Source organism: Adiantum capillus-veneris, chromosome 30 (assembly GCF_014529385.1).
Source record: "Adiantum capillus-veneris isolate H3 chromosome 30, ASM1452938v2, whole genome shotgun sequence".
NCBI lineage: Eukaryota > Viridiplantae > Streptophyta > Polypodiopsida > Polypodiales > Pteridaceae > Adiantum > Adiantum capillus-veneris.
In genome coordinates, this window is record NC_140960.1 from 71784262 (window position 1) to 71801256 (window position 16995).

General features: G+C 45.0%; 1 protein-coding gene and 1 pseudogene across 2 annotated transcripts in view; both read left to right on the forward strand.

The window, feature by feature from the left end:
* Positions 1–16995, forward strand: part of LOC147418176 (uncharacterized) — a 45032-nt gene that overhangs the window by 13003 nt on the left and 15034 nt on the right. The window lies entirely within an intron of this gene.
* LOC147418177 (uncharacterized) lies at positions 11214–15528 on the forward strand (annotated as a pseudogene).

The following is a 16995-nucleotide window of genomic DNA, read 5'->3' on the forward strand; positions in this document are numbered from 1 at the left end:
GCACGTATAGGGTCACTTGCCCTTTTAATTATACGATATTCCTTGCAGAAATCTTGCTAAATTGTCCTCTACAAGTAGCAAGGCTTTCTCTAGGCTCCCCTGGCGTTACCTTGCAGTTTAGGTGCGAAGCCCTAAACCTGCAGAAAAACACAACAGGCTGTAATTTTCTGTTTCGCATCATTTTGAGCGGAGCAAAACGTCTACACGTGTGTCAGAAGCTCCCGCATGCCATTAATGGGACAATTCCCTTGTGAATTGGACGAGTTTTCACGTGAGAGAACTCTCCATTTTCGCATTTCTTCGCGATGGAACTGTGCGTACATGTAGGGGATGAGCAATTAGCTAATCCGGTTCCTGTACAGATTGCTCTTGCCTTGGCAAACGCTCATAAAACCCCCAAAAGTGTACATGGCCTTATGAGAAGCCCAACTAGTGGGGCATTACTATATGTGCAAAGGGGGGAGAGAGACGCGCGAGAGCAAATCATCGTGCTACATGAGTCAAGGGAGAAGGAAAGCTTTCCATTAAAGCTGTGAGCACCTGCACCAGTACTCTCTCTCTCTCTCTCTCACACACACACACACACACACACACACACACACACACACACACACACACAGTGTAGCACTATTAGTGAAAATTTAGTCCCTTCTTAAATTTGGCCCCCATGAGGCTTATGGAAGGTTTGTGTTGGCCTTTATGCAGCTCCCCTTGTGCCATGTGTCCATTTGACTCCCTTCGATTTAAATTCCTAGTACCCACCAACTTATAAAGTGTTGCCGAGGGGCCTAAATGACTTTGAACTGAGCGTAGCCACTTCTTTACCAGTCGGATTCGAGTGCTGATCAGCCCAACCATCTCGTGACTGCCTGGCCTTGACTCTTGCGGGTGAAACTCTCGTCCAACGGCTATTTCACACAGGCCATGCAATGTTTGCGCATTTGTGATTTTAACAAGAGGGTTCCAAAAATAAAATAAAAATCAAGGAAAGAAACCAGCAAATGTATATAGTTGCATGCCATAGATGATTTAGTGCGGTAAGAACCCTTTTATCATCGCATGTATCCGCAAGAAAGACTGTCAAACATGTGTACAAGTGACTTAATGATACCTTCATACTTTTGTCAAACAATGTACACTTCTATTGCACTGAACCCTTAAGTACATGTGAAGTATTAGCTCCAGTATCACCCCTCTTTCGAGTAGTGATCTGAGTTGGAGAATATGTGGGTTCTAAACCAAAAGCTTCAAGGTAAAACTGCAATACATTTGGTGACTCTATCAATTCAATTTCTTCCACCCACTTTGCATCCATAGGTGGATAGTTTTTTAACTTCACCAAATGACGTCTTGCAACTTTTCTCTTAACTTTTCTTTCTTTTGGCCTGTCCTCTAGAAGACTCAACTGAGTCTTTAGCCTTCTTTGCATTTCTTGACCCTTGGGAAGCTTCAGGAGTCACTTTTGCAAAGGAACTCTTTGTTGAATTTTTCTTTGACTGCCCCCTTTCATGTTGCCCTGGAATCCATTGTCCTCTCCCTTCAACAAGGTATGACCAGTGTTGGCAACTTATATAAGCTGAGTAAGGGGTGACTACTTTATTCTTTATGCAGTAAGTCCTGAGCTCTTTAGGCAGCCCACAATGATATTTTTCTATCTACTCTGTCAGTGGTACGAACATGTAGGAGGTTACCGAGAGCAACGCTTTACAGAACCTCCGATTGTACTCCTCTAGGCTCTTGCAAGAAGCTGCATTGAGTTGGTGCGAATCTGTCATGACATTGGCTTCAAATTTGTTTGATAGCCATGCAGATGCAAACATTTGCTTGAAGTAAACCCATGTGGCGGGTGCCTGTACTTGCATCAACAGTGTTGTCCGCCATGAATGCGCTTTTCCTTTTAGAAAAGTGGTAGCTTTCCTAACCTTGGAGGCCTCTATAAAATCGCCCCTTTCATAAGCTGTATTAAACGGCTGGAGGAAAGTAAGAGCCTTTGTCTTGTCCTTAAATCTGCTGAAAGTATCAAACTTCACAGCTGCACCACCTTCTTCGTATGCTTTTGGCTTTTCCAGTGCTCCCAAATTATCATAGGGAATTGTCAGCAACATGGGCAGTGTAGTAGGGATCATCGACGCCCCTTGGCCATTGACATTTTGTGTCACTGGTGCCATACGTGCCTGCTGGTCGGGAAAACCAGCCATGCCAAAATTGGCCCATAATATCTTTCTGCTGAGCTGCAGTAATTGTGCAAGGTTTGATGCCCTTGCCTTGTCGATGATAAATCATGGTGGATGTTGCCCCTTGCCTGACACAATGCCATGGGTTTGTCAATGGTGCCCCCTGGGAGGTCTCAATTGCATGTGTTTATCATGTGAGAAAATTTGTCTTGTAGAATTTTATTCAAAAATCATGCTTGACATTCTCAGCAAATAGAGTGTATACTAACTCTTGTCTGTACTATGTAGTAGGACCTTACTCCTAAGATAATGCTGCATGCAAGTATGATGAGGTCCTTCTGCATTGAAATTTGTTCATCTTTTTCTTCTTGGTAATTTGTGGTCTGAAATCAAGTAGTTTCAGTTCTTTCATAGTTAAACTTGCTAGCTTGTGATGCCAAGAGGGAGGGTAAAGAAATTGTGAATTTCTAGATTCTCCCACCCTACTGCTCTTTGGAAATGTTAACCAGGCTGTGGCTAAATATCAGGTTTCTAATGACTTTGAGAGTCTCCCCTTGCTCAACAGGTGCTGCATTCCTTATCTCGTAAGATATTTTGAGGTGTTTACTGAGTCAGCCGGAGTGAGCCTAAACTTAATTGAACTAGATGCTTTCTCTTTTGTTTGCTCTTCTTCTTTTCCTTAGATGTGGATGCATTGCAAATGCCAGACTAAGAACTTTGCTTATCATTACCGTTACTTGTGGACTTTGATGAATTTGTTGAGGATGAATACTTAATTTTCTTCAACTTACCCTTTCTATCATCCAACGGCCAGGATATATATGCTGCATAGTGCTAGAGTGGCGATTGGACAGCTCAGAGTTTTGTCTCAATCGAGGTTGGGCCGGCTGTCCAGATTGACGGAGAAAAAAAAAACCTACAAGATATGAAGAGGTGGGGTGAAGAGTGAGGAGCTTCACTAGTATGCAGATGCCCAGCATATGAGAGCATACGGGGCCGATGTACAATTCTTTTTACAGGACAGCCCACACTTGAGATCTATTGGAGTTGAGAAACCAAATACAGTTGCCCCCCTGGGTCGTTTCCTACTAGAGATTCGGAGACATAGTGTCAGGTGCAACGGAAGTGTTTATGGATTTAGCTCGGATCAAGTACCCCGCACAAACACAAGGGACACTTTACTTCACTTGAAAGAACTGAACTGAACTGAATGAAAGACAGAGACACAATTAGACTTCTTTGAATTTCAACATAAGAATTTGGCTCATGTCTAGGTTGTGAAGAATCTCGAGCATTCCGCTCCTTGGATTCTCTAGCTTCTTGAGCATCATACTCTTGTCGCCTTCTCAGAGAATCCCCAAGTCTTGTCGACTTCCTGCAGAGAGAAAAATTTTCCAAACTCTGCGAGCTTTTCTTGCATGTCTTAGGGTTCTGCCTGCTTGCTTCTCTCTTGGCTTGTCATGGCTTCTTCCCGTATCTTCCCAGAGTCATCCTCCTTTACGAGGAAAAAGAGGAGACCATGCTCTGATATCACTGTCACAAACGGGAGCGCATAACAATATAAAATATACTCGGATAAATAGGATTCATTACTTAATATTGAAGCCAGAGAATATAGAGAGAAATAGAGAGATCGAGAGAGGTAGAGAGTGAGAAGATCGACACAGTACTGGGACCAGAAGATGGGTTCCCCCCCCCTCCCCCCATCATGGTATCTTGATTACTAAGGAGAAGTCTATACAAGCACTTGAACCGAACGTATTACCACGTTCGTTCTAAAATAAGACTTGATGGTTCTTGGAAGCTGTCACGAGGCTGTGGCAACCAATAACCTTAGTTGTTCGTTTCTTTCCCTTGATTTTTATTTTATTTTTGGGACCCTCTTTTTGAAGTCACAAATGGCCGGACATTGTGTGGCCAATGTGAAAATGGCCGACGATCGAGAGTTTCACCTGCAGTCCAGAAGGGTAGGTCGCCACGAGATGGTCGGGCCAATCGGCGCTGGAATCTGAGTAGTAAAAGGGTGTCTAGGCTGTTGATTTTTGTTCATAAGTGAACTACTGGGTGTGTGAGTAGTGGGTGCAAGTGATCACAGCTTTAATGGAAAGCTTGCCTTCTCCCTTGTCTTATGTAACGTGATGATTCCGCTCTCACGCATCTCTCTCCCCCTTTGAATACAGAAAAGTGATGCCTCGCTCGAGGGCTTTTCATCTGTATGTACAATTCTGTGGGCTCGTGCGCGATTGCTAAGGCAAGAGTCTCTTGCACAGGTACTGGATTAGCTAGTTGCTAATTCCCCGTAGGTACATGTGAATTTGGAGAGATTTCACTCCAAAATTCTCGTTCAATTCAAAGGGCAAGTAGCCCTACAGGTGCGGGAGCTTGAGGGCTTCCTATGGAGGCAACCGGTATGCGAAATGGAGCCCGAAACAGTGAATTACAGCCTGCTGTGTATTTTTGCAGGTTTAGGGTTTTGACCCTAATTGATCCCTAATACCCCCAAGACCTTCGGGGAAGCGTTGGGATCACTGTACAAGTGATCTGGTGCATTTTTAGGGCAGAAAACAGAGAATTCAGCGTGCTGCAGATTTCCGCTAGGTTTGGGAAAGTGTCTGTCTGCGCCGCAAAAGTCACCTTTGGCATGAGGATTTTGTCTGTGAAGCCTCCTACTGTGGTTATACTATCGAAATCGGGCTAGAGTAGGCCATTTTCAGCCCGGTAAAAGCGGGACAGCTTGTAGGAACTTGCAGGTTTTCTCCCCCAAGTTTTATAAAAATAAAGAAATACCGAAAGGGGCGCTAGTCTTTGGGGCCTACAGGGTGTCGCATTCTGCTTGGTAGTACTCTAGTTGCCAGGCCCTGGTTTGTGTGAAGTGATAATTCCAGTCACTGGTTTATTCGTAAAGTGAAGTAAAGTTATCAAGTAAAGAATCGGGTGAAAGCTAAAGTCTACCGCCCTACGGGCCGTTTGAGAAGCCTTTAGCTTTCTATTCCTAGGGCAAAATCCTATTCCAAGGAACTTCTGTTCCTTATTCCGAATCCTCGAGAACCAAGGTTCTTGACTCTGGACCTCACCTTCCAGACTCAGGGCATAGCATTCCTGCAACTCTTGTTTGACTCTGTTCCCAGAATCGTCTTTTTGCAGAATAACTCTGCTTTTGTTTGACGCAAAGTCCTTCCTTGGGGATCTCAAGTTCCTAATCCCAACTCGAGAGTCCATCACTCTCAGATTCGTGAATCTACTTTCCAATCTCGGGTACGAAACCCTTGGGCTGATCTGGCTCTAGTTCCTCAGGGCGCTTTTCTCCTGTAGAGGCTTATGCCTTCCTCTGCTCCTACTCCCTCGCGAAGAGGAAGTACACCTGCAAACAAACACTCAGAGATCATAACATGAAAAAAGTTAATTTTGAGGTCTCGACACTCGAAACGCAATTAGGTTCTCAAAAAGCAATTTCCCAGAAGAGTTCTCATTGCAAAGAATCCTCTCTTCCAATCCTACACACAGAGGAGGTGTGCTCTCGGGTTCCTTCTCGTAAATCAGCCCTGTCGTTTATGGGCTGAAAAACAGAGAAAAACAGCAGCTTGTTGCGATGGAAACACGCTCCGTAGGCACTTCTTCGCGATGGAACTCGTCTGCTGGGTCCTGGCGCCATCTGGTACACTCGGGGCAGCCAAGGGCATCACCGGCGGCGGCATCTCCATGGCTGAAATTCGCAGCATCATCTCGTCCTTGCTAGTGCTGGGTTTTTTGTTTTTTTCTCAGAGTGAGAGAGACTTGGCTTTTTATGCTCCTGGCAGCCGGCAGGAATAGGGGCATCTTTCTCGCAAAAATAGGGCAAGTTGGGGGGCCCCTAGGGTTGAAGAGAGAGATCGCTTTTTGGCTTTGCGAGAATAGAGAGAGAAAGAGTGGGTGGCTCGCCAGTCTTTTAAAAATGGTATGAACCTACTAAATAAAGTGAGCGAAGCCTTATAAGCTGAAAGCAATGCTTACACGGCACTTCCTAGACGTCCCTGGATGCAATCACATATAGAGATGCAATGCAGACATAGACTTCCTCGTGGGAAAGCATCTGCAGCAACTTGCTTTTTCAGAAAACAAATGTTTTTTCCTCAAAGTTTCCTCTGAACCCATCTTCATTCAAGTACTTGCTCATCCTTCTGCACAATTCTAATACAGTTCGGAATTTCCTCCCAACAATGGAATATTTCCTTTTCGATGCCCTTGTTACCCACCATGTGACTCATCAGGAATACCCATCACCTAGTTCTTTCCTACCGAACTTACGGTACAATCTTCTTCGCGATGCTCTATGTCACCCATCCTATGACGCATCAGAGATGTCCTTTCCCTGGATGGTTGAATACTTCTTCCCAATGCTCCGTGTCATCCATCCGATGTGACACATCAGAATTACCCGTTCCTGGTGGCCTTACAAATATTCTTGTTCACAGTGCTCCCGTCATTACTCTGAATGACGCACTAGAAATATCTGTACTCAAATGTCTCCAGTGAGAAAAACCCTCTCATTTAAAATTCCAAGAATTCATTCAGAGCTATTTTTCCTATTGTCCCAAGCGAGAAAACCCTCTCACTTATAAATCCAATAATTCATTTAGAATTATTTTTTTGTCAGACAAAGCCAATTTAGCAACAATCGCCAAGGTTTGGGGCCAGTGCTCTCTCGGGGTGGAACTCCTCCATTCCCTGTCTCGTGTGTTGTATATCTCTTTCAGTTTAGTTGTTATTTGAAGTGCTTAAAGTTGTTCAGTCTGTTCTTTTCTGTTGGCACGAGGTCCTAGTTAGTGATAGTGGTATCAGAGCTTCAAGCATGTGCTTTTCTGAAAGCATACTGGACCCCGGTCCTACCAAAGAGCAAACAGAGCAAGGTGGCGCTTCCAAAGTTTCTGGAAATTTTATTAAAGAATCTTTGTGTCCTGATCCTATACTTATTAGCCACTCCCACCCTTACTTTATCGCGCATCGGGCGCGCTCCCGTCTTCATCGCTCTGTCTTGCAGGGCATAAGCCATAAAGATTACTTGCAAGAGAAGGATCAAAGATTTTTCAAGCCATTGTTTTTTTTTCCCTCAGAGGCAGTGCCATGCATTGGTGGATGTCTGTAGGTACCAAGCCGCACAGTCCAAGGACTTCGCAAGCTTTCAAGAAAATTTTCTCCGGAAGTTACATGCCTTCTAACATTTTCTTTCGGATTGCAGCTTCTGGCAGAGTGGTGTATCTTGAAGGCTTGCCACAAACCCTAGCAGATTACAACTCGAAATTTTTCGACATCTTTCAGCAGGTCTCTTCTCGAGACGATAACCTTGGAGGTCTAGTGTGATTGCTATATCTTGGGACTACCATCATCGCCACAGGAGCACTGACTATCCAAGAGCTTATGGACCATGCTGCGGTTGGCTACAAGCTTATGAAAGAAATCTAACCCTAATTTTGGTGCAGGTTTCAGGATGAAAACCCTTGTCGACTTTCGAGCTCGATTGATGTCGAGAATTCTCTGATTTAGCCGTTTTTTGAATTTTGTTTGAGAACTAGTTTGGTGACCCTGTTTGGAATCTGTTTGAAATGGATGGTATCTGTTTTAATCTTGTCTTGGTGCTGGTTTGAATTGTTTGACTTTGGTTTTATTATTGGTTTCAATGATTGGTGATTTACTCCGGGTGGAGTACTCAGAAATGATGTTTGAGAATGCTTGCACGTACTCATGGCCCGGACCTTTGTGATTATTTACGGGGGGAGTATTGAATGTTTGAAAAGTATGTTTTTACTCATGGCCCGGCCCTGGATGGTTATTTACGGAGGAGTATTAAGAAGTCTCAGTAGTGGTGATTCTCAGCACCTCCAAATGACGCAGGCTTTGCTCTGGGAGGCGTTTGGTTGTATAAGGCCTCTATATCTCATGGCTCGGACCTTTTTAGGTTTTTTGCGGGTGGAGGGATGAGGGAGTCGAATAGCTCATGGCTCGGATCAAGATGGTTCTTTACGGGGGGAGTGTACATCGGCGGCTTTATGTTTCTATGTCTTGTAACATGCATATGTGAGCATTGTGTTGCATTGTGATGTGCCAACCACTGAATATTCCTTATTGGATGAAATTTTTCTGGGAAGCCAACGTCCCAGGATATCAGGAGCTCCAATCTGGAATGAGACTTCTTATTGGATGAGATTTTTTTGGGAAGCCAACGACCCAGGATATCAAGAGCTCCAATTTGGATTGAGAAAACTGATTGTCCCTCAGAATGACTTTAGGAGATTTTTGAGCTAACTTGAGTTGTTTTGCAGATATACGGTAATCGCGGACGATTACTTTCTTTCAAGAAGGGTGGATGTCACAAACTGGAGACGTGTCAAGCCATTGAAGGACGAAAACAACTTGCAGATCCCGGTCGAGGGGCCTAAACCCTAGAAGCAGCAGCAGCAGAAGAAGAAGTTTCAGCAACTTGCAAAGTTTTACCGAGTGGCCTATTTTTAGAGACGCGTTCCCACCAACTTGCGAGACCTCGCCTGACGGGGCCCAAGTGATCTAAAGAGATTAAAAGCAGGACCCACATACACAAAATTTTGTTGAGCATGATGACGTGAAAAGTGTACGGACGACCGCGTTTTGCAGTGGTAGTGCTACGTGGCAGACAGTACGGATTCCTGCATTTTGCGCTGCTGACTTGGTAGCTATAAGGATTTGCGTGAAATGGGCTGGCAGCTTTGTCACGCCAGTTTTTGGGACCAGATGCTTTTGACTTTGAAGCTTGTCATGTAACCGCTTTTCTTAGGCCAAGGTCCTTGAAATTTGTTCTTTGGCATGCTCTCGCATAGTGTCACAAACTGGTGACGTGGCAGCAGGCCCCCGTACAAGCACACTGCTGACGTGACAACAGTCTTCGTAAAACGCGCCGACCGGTTGACGTGGCAGGTTATATGGACCTCCGCATTTTACACTGCTAGGCTACCGTACGGAATCTCCGCAATTTTCGGCGCAAAAAGCGGACTGTACAGATTTCTGGAAATAGTGCTGGCTGATTTTAGCAGCTTTTGGGCTATTGCTTTTAAGATTAAAAGCTTTTTACCTTAAGTGATTTTGGGGCTCTGCTTTTGGGGCATTCCTTGTACTTATAAATTAGTGGACAGGGCCTCACTTCTCAGAGCATTTGGACGCAGAGTCTGAGAGTGAGCACCTACCCACTCTCTTGTACTTTGAAGACAAATTAATATAAAAAGAAATACCTAAAGGGGCGCCAGTCTTTGGGGCCAATACCTCTTGGCACTGAACTACGCCTGGCCGTGTCAAGCTAATTGTGAATTGTGAAGTGTTTTGAAGTGAATCTCTGCTGTGTCGCGGTAGAATCTTGACTTGGGGTGTCCGAGTTTGTTACAGTGGTATCAAAGCGTGGCCGATTTCTCTTCTACCGGGAAATCGGATCCTTTTCTTGCGACACTTATGGATTGCAACAAAAATCAGTCGAGTTCTTCTGCATCTGCGAATGCGGGAGGAGATCGCGGAGAAGATTCTCATGAGCAATCAGAGGAAGAGTACGGCCCACCTCGGCCTACTCAGTTCGAGATTGAAGAGATGGAACATCGACAGCTGGTTGACGAGGCAACAAAACAAATGATTAAAATTGTGAAGGATCTAAAATTTGCAAAATTTTTGACTCAGTATTCCCTCACAGAAGTACACACCCTGTGGCAGAAGGCCACAGAACCACCCATCAAACCGGCAATCAAGAAACCTCCTTCAAAGAGGATGTTTACAGAGCAAGAATTACAAGAGGTGGTTCAGACACAGATTAGCCGGCTTTTGGACGCAAACAACAAATTCAAAAAGCATGAGAAAAAACACAAGAAAGGAACTGACTTCCCCGGTTACTCGGGTCGTCAATCTTTCTTTGCATCGGCAAGAAAGCAGAAGAAGCGTGTACGATTTGAAGGACTACCTAGTTCTTCTTCTTCTTCTTCTTTTGACAGTTCTTCTAGCTCTTCTGACTCGAGCAAAGAAGACAGAAAAGGGAAAAAGTGAAATAAAAAGCAAAGCTTCGGAAAGGGCAAGAAAAAGGCAAAGAACCCTAAATTTCGCCCAGTTTTTTGACAGTTCTACCATAGTAACAGGGAATGGCCGTTTTTCAGGTCTCCGTTCACTGTTCCCGTTCCAAGTTCCCGTTCCGAATCCTCGTTCGGTGTTTCAAACGTGAGTACCCGTAACAGGGAATGGCATTTTGTTCCGCGTTCCCGTTCTGATTTCCCGTTCCTGGTAACTATGAGTTCTACAGAGGACTCATCCTCAGACAGTTTGGACTACGACAATCACATGTTTTATGCAAAAAAGAAGCATTTTCATAAACCCAACCAATATGACTTCCTCGAGGATAAAAGCAAGAAAGTAAGAGAATTCAAAGAAGGTGGACAGTCAATTAAGTTGGACTCTTTTTCTGGATTTCGAGATGCTCCGAGGGCTTTGGCCTTCGTACAACAGTTTGACGTAGCTTTCTTTGGAGGGCATTACTCAGAGCACTCCAAGATTCAGAGGGCTACATCTTTCTTCAAGGGAAATGCTCGAACATGGTGGTCCACCCTTCTATTGAGAAAGGAAGCTCCAGTTAAATGGTCGAAGTTTAAGAGGATTTTTTTTTCTTCTTGGCTGACACGGGAGTACGAACGAGATATAGGAACTGCTTGGAATCATCTTCGGATGACCAAGGGAGCATAGTAGAATCCGTATGTACGTACGATACCTTTCCGTACGGTACAACCGTACGGTACGGTACAGTACGTACCGTACGGTACGGTACAGTACGTACCGTACGGTACAGTACGACATAGAAAAAATTTTTGGGCGTTTTTTGCTCGGACAAATTCCGCTAGGGAGCGCTTGCAGTTAGGCTTATTAGTGTGAAGGGGGGAAGCCTTAGGCTTTTTTAATCGACCACTGTAGCAAAAGAGTCTCTGTTCTGTTACAGAGAAGTCTGCAGAGCAGTGCACAGAGTCCTGCAGAGCCGAGCTACGCGCGTGAAAAGGTACTGCTTCTGCCACCATGCACTCCGTACTCTTCTCCGTACTCTTCTCTCGCATACTTAATCGATTAGTGCACTCATTGCATAATTGTGAAACAACCCCAACTGGTAAAACCAACCCCCTCCTCCTCACCAATGTTTTGAGGATCATCACGACCACTTCTCAGCAAGGTTCTGGTACACGCTTATGGCAATGCAAGTATTGTGGGGACCAATACACCAGCACTATTACGCGAGTCAAAAAGCACTTGACAGGCATCGGGTGCACTGATCAGATTGGTGCATGTGAGAAAATACCACCACCTTTGAGGGAGCAGCTTATTCAAGAGTATTTTCCTGTTGGTGCTCCTGCTTTGAGAGGTGCTCCCAGCACACAGGATGCTTTACATGATGCTTTTGTTGGAGAGCTGGAGTCTTTAGGTGCGGAGACAGAGGTTGGAGGAGGTTCGGCCTCCATGCAACCCCCTACTTCCAGGAAGAGAGCACGTGTTGGTGGTGAAGGTGAGGATTCCTTGCCACGTGAAAAAGGTACATCTGAAACACCAACGCAGACCACTTTGCCTAGTCGCATCTCTTCTCAGGCTTGGGTGAAAGAGCGTCAGAGGGTGGCAGAGATGGAGATATGTCGCACTCTTATTGAGTGCAACATATCTTTCAATGTTTTGCGCACAGATCAGTGGAAAAGAATGGTAAAAGCCATTGCACAGGTGGGGCCTACTGAGACATGGACAGGTTTTGATTACACAAAGATGCGCACCACTATGTTAGATGAACAAAAGGCCTTAATTGACAAGGCGCTTACGCCTGTGAAAGCTGGATGGAAGGAGTTTGGATGCACCATTATCTCAGATGGTTGGGCAGACATACGCAGACGACACATAATCAATATTCTTGTGTCTTCTGCTTTGGGCACCTATTTCTTGCGTGCTGTGGATGCAGGAAAACTAGGGGAAAAGATCACGGCTGAGTTTATTTTTGGTCACATCAAAACAGCCATAGAGGAGGTTGGCAAGGAGAATGTTGTGCAGGTGGTGACAGATAATGCAGCTAATTGCAAGGCAATGGGATTTATGGTGGAGCAACATTTTCCTGGCATAGTGTGGACTCCATGTGCTGCACATTGTTTGGATTTGCTCATGGAGGATATTGGCAAACTTTCATGGGTGCAGCCCATAGTTGCAGATGTAGTCAAGGTCACCACATTCTTTCGCAAGAAACATCAGGCTCTTGCTATCTTCCGCAGCCATAGCACTTTGGATATGGTTCGACCTTCAAAAACCAGGTTTGCCTACATTTACTTGGTTTTACAGAGGCTCTACAAACTTAGAGATCCACTACTACAGACAGTGGTGGATCCAAAATGGCGAGGCATGTCAAGATCGCAGGATGAATCTACAAAATACTTGCAGAGGCGGATCCTTGATGAGAGCTTTTGGCAGGAAGTGCACGCTCTTTCAGTGGCACTCAAGCCAGTCTACGTCCTCCTTCGATTGACGGATATGGAGGGATCGACCTTGGGACTAGTCTATCATCTGTTTATGCAGATGAAAGACCACGTTTCCAAATGCGATCTGTTGACTATTGATCGGTAAGGGTTCCTCATGTTCTAATGGTTGTAACTTGTCTATTTTAACCATCAAGTCTAAGTTATAACAGTTAACTTGTATTGACAAGTTGTTTTGATATTTCAGCCGATCAGATTTATTGGGATGTGTTGAGAGCCGCTGGACTTTCATGAGCCGTCCCATACATGCGATGGCTGCCATGCTTCATCCTCTCTACAGGTCGCCAGAGCTATGGAGTGATACCTTGCTTAGCACAAAACAATCAGAGTATGTTGGGCTCATGTTTTCAGAGGATGATCAGCTTGGGATAGACAAGGAATTCACCAACTACATGAATGGCATTGGCGCTTCTTTCACAAGAGCAGTTTCTTTGAGGAAGGAAGCCACAAAGTATCCTTTGACGTGGTGGCACTCGTATGTGAGAGTTGGTCTTCCCAACCTCTCACGCATTGCTCTTCGTATCCTTTCCCAGGTTAGGAAACTGCCATCCATGATTACATTGTATATATCATTTTAAACTTCTAACTTCATCTTTATATTACTTGACACTTGTCACTCTCTTGCTGATGATTGCGCTCTTGCTTGATCACTGAGCAGGATTGCTCGGCTGGAGCATGTGAGCGCAATTGGAGTGCTTACTCTCCCATACACACGAAGATTCGAAATCGCCTTAGCACTTCTCAGTTGGAGAAGTTGGTGTATTGCAAAGCCAACATGAGGCTCGTGCGGAGTTACCATTCTTTGGGGCAACCCAAACAGGTAATTACCTTGATGTTGGCCACTGTAAACTCAACCTGCAAGCATATGCCATAAATAAGTCAGTTTAACTTTATTTTACTCTTCAACAGGTTGATGCGACAGAGCTGAAAATGGTAGATGATCCTAGACCAGAGGAGGTGGACCGACAGATTAGAGACGAGCAGGAGTAGATTCTCAGAGAGCTGCATAGAGAGCTCGAGAGCGTGGATCGTCGTGTGACTAGATCACGTGCACGAGCTCTTAGCCTTCCTCTACGCACGGTGGGAGGAGATCCAGACACTGTGAGACGAGAGAGTATTCGCAGGGGGAAGCTTCCTATTCGCTCCATTCGCAGGCGAGCGAATGAAGCTGTCCGGCTCATCCATGCAGAGATTGCTGATATGCCTGAGGAGGCTCGTGGTGCAGAGGTGCTTGTACCAGAGTTGACATATGCTGAGACTGACCCTGAGTTTGATGAGGAGGGCAATGTCCTTGATGATGGGGGCTTGCTCTCTACCTACGATTCATCTTCCGCATCTGACACAGACTTTTGAGGCCGCACGTCTTAGTGCACACTGGTGACTTCATGCTTTGGAGGACAGGCTGCAGCAGACTTTTATTGTTATTATGGCATTGTAGTATTTCACAGTACTTTGTTTTGGATCTTGATTCAGTTTGTATGGTATATGCCCACTTCTGGCTAATGCCATGGACATGATATTTGAACTTTGTAGTTGTTATTTGGTCTTATGATTTATGGTCATTGGTTTTCTCATTGAGTATTGAATCTTGAGTCATTAAGTTTTTTGATCAATATGTTCATTTTAAGCATTGCATTGTTAATGAGGCTGAATTTTGAAAGGTCTGTGAACTTAAATTTAGTGTAATTGTCTTTTTTTACAAATGGTACGTACCTATCACGTACCTAAAGGTTGGTTCAGTACGGAAGTACGTTCCGTACGTACCTAAACCGTACCGTACACTACGTACCTTTCCACCTTGCAAGGGAGATTCTCTTGACGCTTATTGTGAGAGATTTTGGAGCTCTTTTCTACCAGCCTCTTCATTTAAGAAGGTCTCGTTTAAAGAACAGATTGAGCGGTTTTGGTGCGGACTTCCTACAGAGATGCTTAGAACAAAAGTCAAATTCTATTCAACAATTGATGGGTCATGCGAAACGGGGTTTGCCATACAATTGGGCAATCTGACTTACCCCACTGATGAGATCTTGACTCAGAGAACCCAATAGACTTCTAATAATGAAAGTAGAAAGAGAAAGAGTTTCCAAGAAAAGAAAGACAAGGATTCATGGCCCGGCTCACTCTTCAAGAGAGGGCCAACTACCTCAAAGAGGGGAAGTGTTTCGGATGCGGGGAACATGGGCACGTCTCCGCGAAGTGCCCTAAAAAGGCACAACAAGAACAAAATGAAGACAGGCCAGAGAGTTCGAGAGTAGCTGAGGAATGTGGAAGAAAATGCAAGATGAAAGCAGGACTGGTTCCAGATTGCATGGGTACTGACCCAAGCACGATTGATGAAAGTACAGAACTTTGCCGAGCTTCGGGCAAAGTGAAAGATCAAGAAGCCCTGATTTTCTTTGATGGAGGAGCCAAGGCCAACTTCATTTCACCTGAATTGGCGGCGCGGCTCGAGATTACACCCGATCGGATGGGACCACAAGCAAAGGCAGTTCTAGCGGCACTCGGATGGGACGTGGACATTACACTTGTCATTGGCAGACTTCGGTTGCATTGTTAGGGGTATTTGGGACACGAGGACTTCTACATAATGCCCTTGGAAGGTTGTGATGTCCTCCTTGGAGTACCTTGGTATGTCACGTGACACATCCAACCCTATGTGTCCGTGGACGAGCTACAGTACGACAAGGGTTCAGTCAGTCCAGTTAGTCTAGATTTAGAAGTGTTCTGGCACTTTTGTGAGTCTGTTCGCAGACCGTGCATGCCCAGGCACTTAGTGTAGATGCATATCCTCTGGTTGCACACAGCATGATCATAAGCATTCCCATCAGAGAATCCTTCAGGGGAATTTTCCAATGCATTTAGCCTATTTTCCCTATTTTTGACATTTTCACTTATTATTTTTAAGTGACTATTGTTGGAAAGTAGGTAGGGCAAATTGAGTAAGTTTGTATATAAGCAAACCTAGACTAGCACTAATTGGCAGAAGAGGCAGCAGGGGCACCATTGCTCAACAGGCAACTTCTCAGCAAGAACCCTTGGTGGCGTTTTTTCCAGCAAGCAAGACTCCCCCTTCCCTAGCGTTTTCATCAGCAGGCTTCATCGCCTGAAGACATCAGCCCTTGGCGTTTTCAGCAGTTGCTCATCGCCATCATTACCCTCAAGCTAGCGTTTTCAGCAGGGATCCATCGCGACAACTTTCCCCCCTTTTTGCTAGCGTTTTCAGCAGGACCCTCATCGCAAAGAGCAGCCCAGATCCCAGCGTTTTCAGCATCCGAACAGCCTCAAGATTTCAGCCTAAGAACCAACAGAAATTCAGCCTTGGACAAGCCTCAGAACCAACAGATTTCAGCCAACTGCGTTTTTGAACAGCAGGACCAAAGCAGCAGATTTCAGCCAATTGCGTTTTCGGACAGCCAGATATAAGCATCAGTTTTCAGCCCTTAGATCGGTTTCGCCATCCCCGTTGTCGTCATCGATCTAGCCCAGATTTGCATCAGTCACATGCATTCACTTTGTACCAGTTTGTGCAATCAATAGTAGACCACTCTCGCCGACGACAGTGGGGCCTTCGGAGGAGGGTTTTACAACGTCTCTGGTGTCGTATTCTTTTCTCTCTCTATCTCTCAGTCTCATACACTTCCACGCACAGTGTCCATTCACTTTGTTTGTGATCATTGCACTCTCTCATTAAGAATGGAAGGCTCTCCCTTTCATAAGAACAAAAGGAACCTTGAGCACAGTTCGGAGCACTCATCTTGAGCAAAGTTCAAACATTCATTCCGCTGCACCTTACATGGTACCATAAGAATAATGCCGTGGTTGATTATTGGGTGAAGAAAGCGACATTGACAAATGAAAAGGACCGAAAAATTGTACTTGATGTGAAATTGAAGGGCGAGTCTGTCCCTATTGCATCGGCTTCGGCCGTTTCGAAATTAATGAAATTCAGTCTGTTTGTTTACTCGATCTTTTTGAAAGAGTTAAATGATGAACATAGGACAAATATGTTTGAACTTGATAAAGAACGGCAAGATTTTCTCCACACTCATGCCGATTGCTTTTCAGAGGGCTTGCCAGGCGAGTTGCCACCAGCTCGTCATGAGGATCATACTATTGATCTGATACTTGGAAGCACACCACTGAATCGGCCACCTTACCGTGTCCAGAATGAAGAGATTATGAACCAAGTGAAAGACCTCTTGGAAAAGGGTCTTATCCAACCGAGTACTTCACCCTATGCTCTCTGGTGTTGTTGGTTTTATAAAAGACGGATCTTCGAGAATGTGCATTGATTATAG